We start from the raw sequence: 6,225 nt of genomic DNA, 5'->3' as shown, positions 1-6,225 counted from the left end.
ACTCTTTTTGTGAAGAAAAGTACATACTTTTGAGTATGTAGCAGAATAGTAGGCAAGCTTTGGGACATACTACTTCGTCATAACTGCTTCTTTAACGGACACTCTGTTGCTTAGTTACCTGAATCCTGTCACTGTTTAAACTGCCCTGTCAATCATCACAGTTAACATTATCTACATTTAGTTTAATTTAATTTCCTACTGTATTAGAGAGAAATTAAGAGGCACGTTCTTTAACGAGTCTTTCATGCCGAGAACTCTGCTCTTGTGTTTGCTTAATTATGCATTTAAACGTTAATGACCAAACCTATCATTATAAATGTTGCTGCACATGGAATATAACGCGGATAACATTTAAAAAATATTTTTTATCCGGTTACACACTGATTATTTATCACTCAAACCCCTTTCTCTACCTGTCCGTTGGTCGCGCATATCCTCCATGTTTGTAGTTTTTTAACACTTTTTATGCGTGTTTGTAGTTCTAATCGAATCCTCGTTCACGGCGCAGTGTGTTGTGGGCAATATTAGCCGTTAGAGTGTGCATTGATCGTTAAGTAGTAGACCATCTGGGAATCTTTGGAATACTTTTTTAAACATACTACGATTTGGGACATACAATACTATTTAGGACGGACGCAGCTTGTCTGAACGCTAGTTGGTGCTCCAGTATAATCGGTCCGCCAAATCTCATCCAGTGAGGAACGTTCCTCGGTGCAAAACTAAGTGCGATTAAAATGCGTTAAAAAAATTTAACTCGTTATTTTTGTGTAATTAATTAATCTAAATTAACGCGTTAAAGTCCCGGCCCTAATATATATATACACACACACACACACACACACACACACACACACAGACAAACTGACACACACACACACACACACACACACACACACACACACACACACACACACACACACACACACACACACACATATTTAAAAAAATATTATTGCATTTCTGACAAATTGGGTATCATTTCAAAAAGGCTGACCAACATATTCATAAAATAAAAATATAAAGCTGATCATGCAACACTTCAAAAAAAAAAAACACATAAGCATCAGACTAGCCAATCATGCAGCAGTTTATAAAAAAAATAGATGAACACAAATCTGGCCAACTGCACACTTTCACACTTTCATCTGCAAAGATGACCAATTAGGCAACATTACAAATAAAAAATAAAAAATAAAACTAAAAAACTAGGACTGGTCCAGTAAAGCAACAATTAAAAAACAACAATAAACAGACAATACAAACACTATGCTGACCAAATAAATAAACAAATGAAAATGTATTTTTGTCTAATTGTCCAACGCTTTCATAAAATGCAAATATAAAGCTGACCAATCATGCAACACTCCAAAAAAGTTGGCCAATTGTGCAACAGTTAAATAAAATAAAATAAAATAAAAAATACATATCTGAGAAACTGCCCAAGTAATTCATAAAATGCAAATATAAAGCTGACCAATCATGCAACACTCCAAAAAAAAAAAAAAAAACTGGCCAATTGTGCAAAAATATTATTTAAAACAAAAAAAATAATAAAAATAATTAATAAATCGAACTGCTCAAATCACGCTACCATTATTTAAAAAAATAACAATTAGGAACAATTAAGCAACAATTAGAAAATACACATTTTAAGCTGACCTAACAAGCAACATTTTAAACAAACAAACAAACAAACAAAAAATGAATACAAATGCAAAGCTGACCAATTGCCCAACACTTGCATAAAATGCAAACATAAAATGGACCAATCATGCAATATTTCAAAAAACACAGACATTAGGCTGGTGCAACAATTTCAGAAATACCCATGTACATCTGGCCAAGCATAAAAGACAGATGAACAGCCATCATGCAACATTTCTACAAAACAATTCTACTAAAAAAGAAATCAACGTATGAAGACAGGAGGTCAACATATGATCGCACACCTCCACATCGAGTACCTGAGCAGTGTTGATATGCAGACGGCAGGGCTGCTTCAGTGTTTTTGTCTTCCAGTGAAAGTGTGTCTGTATCAGGACAAGGTGGATTTCCCTGAATCGCAGAGGAACGCCGCTGGGGAACACCTGGACCTCCCCTCAGAGTGTGTCCTCTCTCTCAAACACACACACACGTACACGCTGACACACACACCACATAACCACCTCCGACCACAACACAGCGGACAGACCTCGCCTAGAAACTCTCTCTTTCTGTTTCTTTCGCTTTCGTCTGAAAAGCCGGCTGGGTGTTGATAGCTCACTCACTCACTCACTCACTCGAAGCTACCGTTTACCAACCCTCCCTTGTTCCCTCCTTCCTTCTATCTGTGTCTCCTCCTCCTGCACTCTTTTTTGCCAACTACTTTTTCAGTGTTTTTAATCCCTGCGCTAAATCAGGGAAAGCCCTGACTACCACCACGCTGACTTCCTCTCTCAGCAAATGAGCGAGAGAGAGAGAGAGAGAGAGAGAGAGAGAGAGAGAGAGAGAGAGAGAGACACAAAGCAGGACGGAAGGTCTATAAAAAGCTGGCTGCCTAATTCCTTCAGCTGAACGCTTCGAGCCACGCACACAGCGGTGGGAGCATAGAGTTTGTCAGCATCAGATTAGCTTCTAACCCACTTGCGGAGTCACCGCCCACGTTACCGCCATACACTCCTATTAATACACGACTCGGGCCCACACACTCCACACGGCACGGCCGCCCACTCAAAAAAAAAAAAACATAAACACGCTCAGAGACGTGCAGAGATGCACACACAAAAAGACTCAAATCTGCCAGGGCAATTACAGAAATTAGCCAATATTTTGAGAGTTACAGTCAGATTTTCACTATAAAAATGTTAGATTACATAAACAGGTAAATGACAGATTAATCAGTAGGTATTTCAAACTGTACATTACAACATTTGGATATTATTTTGAGGTTATTCTTATTCAGTTGTTATTCAATGCCAGTAATCAATGCAACATTTTGATATTATCAACAAATAACTGGCTAATATTTACAGTTAAAGTACTTACACCTTGCAGAATCTGAACATACAAAATGCATGTTTTATTATTGAGTAAGATATTTAACATAAAATACGTTTACATAAAGTCCACAAGAGAAAATAATAGTTGAATTTATAAAAATGACCCCGTTTAAAAGTTTACATACACTTGATTCTTAATACTGTGTTGTTACCGAAATGATCCCCAGTTGTGTGTTTTTTTTTTTGTTTGCTTGTTTAGTGATAGTTGTTCCCTTGAGTCCCTTGTTTGTCCTGAACAGTTAAACTGCCCACTCGTTTTCAGAAAAGTCGTTTAGGTCCCACAGATTCTTTGGTTTTTCAGGATATTTGTGTATTTGAACCCTTTCCAATAGTGACTATATGATTTTGAGATCCATCTTTTCACACTAAGGGCAACTGAGTGACTCATATGCAACAATTACAGAAGGTTCAAACGCTCACTGATGCTTCAGGAGGAAAAATGGTGCATTAAGAGCCAGGGGGTGAAAACTTTTGAACAGAATAAAGATGTGTACATTTTTTCTCATTTTGCTTAAATATCATATTTTTTTATTTAATACTGACCTTCAGAAGCTACAGAAGACACTTACATGTTTCCCAGAAGACAAAATAAGTTAAATTATCCTAATCTTTAAATTCCACAAGTTTTCACCCCCAGCTCTTAATGCATCGTTTTTTCTTCTGAAGCATCAGTGAGCGTTTGAACCTTCTGTAGTAGTTGCATATGAGTCCCTCAGTTGCTCTCAGTGTGAAACGATGGATCTCAAAATCATACAGTCATTATTGGAAAGGATTCAAACATACAAAAATGCTGAAAAACCAAAGAATTTGTGGGACCTGAAGGATTTTTCTGAAGAACAGCAGGCAGTTTAACTGTTCAGGACAAACAAAGTTCTCATGAACAACTATCACTAAACAAAAAAAAAACACAGCTGTGGATCATTCAGGTAACAACACAGTATAAAGAATCAAGTGTATGTAAACTTTTGAACGGAGTAATTTTTATAAATTCAACTATTATTTTCTTTTTGTCTTGACTCTTTTATGTGAAATATCTTATTCAGGTCAGTACTAAATTAAAAAAAAATACCATGCATTTTGTATGATCCCTCTTATTTGGGAAAAATCATTAACATTTTGCAGATTCTAAAAGGTGTATGTAAACTTTTGACAACTGTATGTTGACATTTACATTATGATAATCATGCTCACTTTGCAGCTTAACAGAAGTGCTCATTTTTAACAGCCTCAACAATGAACAATAATACATTTGGAGTATATACTATACAATATTAGCATAAGAGCACTGTGTACATCTCACTTGCAAACATCACATGGCACGTTATGTGAAAACTGTGAGATATATACCAGCACTGGGCAATGCAGAACTCATATTGTTAACCTCCACTCTTAATCATCACAACAAACAAGAACAGACACACAAATGCCTGTATACAGGCTAGGTAAACTGACTAAAAGTAACGAAAAAACATGGCCAGTCATAATCATGACATGCTTCTCTCATCTGCTGTGGTAAACTACGCCCACACACATTTAGAAACAGAGGGCCGCGGCCCCACACCTGTGTACTAGATACTAACACACCGGAAAGCGTGCAAACACACACAAACACTCGCTTACCTCCACAGCTGTCTGTGAATCTCTGGTTAACACCTGCTAGATCTGTGTGTTATGGGTGGATGAGCTCTGTTCTCACACTCATACAGACACACACATGGACGCAGAGTTAGTCATCATACACCTAGACTTACACACACTTACACACCTCAGGCACAGTTTAGTCAGAGCCCAGCGGTTCTCACGCTCAGAGCACACAAAAACACATAGACTTTCACAGCCTATATTCTATAAACAAGCCCTCACACATTCACAAACACACTCATAAATGCTAAAAACACTGACTGAAAGCTAGAAATAAACAAAGGTAATAGGTTGTGAACACCATCCTATCACATATCCTGCTTGTCTGGTTTTTATAGCATGCAGTATGCATTAAGCAACTTTTCACAGTGCATCTGTGCAGAATGTCTACTAAACTGTGTTGGTTAACCACAATGCAATGCACTAGACCTGATCATCAATTTCCAGGTGTTCCGATTAACTGTGAACAATATTAACAATATTATTTTTCAACACATTATTTGATCAGACATTTGTACACAAAATTGTTCTAAAATGATATATATAGGCAGAGTGCCATAGGTAATCACAGCGTGCCGATATACAGCCATATCTCACATCTACTCATGTGATATTGCATTTATACAAGAGTTCTACGGCACAAGTGTGTACAAAACATAAGAAACAACAATGGAGTGTCTTTAAAAACTATCTTTTATGCAAACTACTTCCTTCCGCCACGCATTCAAATCTCAGTTTGACAGTTTAACAGCTGAGTGCAAGCCTCTCTTACTAATTTGAAAACGTAGTAACGAAGGAACGTTGCGTTGCTTCATTAAAAGCTTACTGTATTACTGTATTAAAAGCTCACTGTATTATGTGGAGTATTATGAGAGAGAGATGGACTGAGCGAGTGTGATTACCTGCATCTGATACAGCATTCATTCTTCAGCTTAATTTTCATATTCACAATAAAACATAGTTTAAATGTCCGCTAAGAAAAGCGATATCTTTGTCGTAACATTAATATCCTTTTTTCTTTTTGATTTCTGATGACAGCGCTGCTCAGTGCATTTATTAGCTGTCAAGCTGTTGTTGAAAGTAAAAAATAGCTTTCGTTTATAATGTTTATTTTTCAATTTGAAAGGCTTTACTGCTGAATTTACAAAAACATGATGAGATTTTACCAGAACTATTTGCTCTGTAACAAATAATAGATTAATAAGAGCAAAGACTGCTCGTTATATCTCATGTTTAATCACTATAGAGACATCAGAGTCAGCTGCAAATTCCAGAAGATCTGGCCGAGGTAAGGCTGCTCTTGGCAGGTTCATGAGTGCTGAACAGCAGCCATAAACCTCAAGCCGGAAAACGCCAATGCAAATTTTCAATTAGACATCTTTATTAACAAACTGCATATTTGACAAGTATATTCATATTTGTATACTACAAACAAGTATATTCTCGGCAGAAAAACTCTTAAAACTACATTCCCTGACACAAAAAAGTATTGTTTTTTAAATTATAGAGGATTTCGGCATTCGCCATGACACTCGCTATGAAAAGA

The sequence above is a fragment of the Garra rufa genome, chromosome 17 (assembly GCF_049309525.1).
Source record: "Garra rufa chromosome 17, GarRuf1.0, whole genome shotgun sequence".
NCBI classification, from domain to species: domain Eukaryota; kingdom Metazoa; phylum Chordata; class Actinopteri; order Cypriniformes; family Cyprinidae; genus Garra; species Garra rufa.
This window is presented reverse-complemented; position numbering follows the sequence as displayed.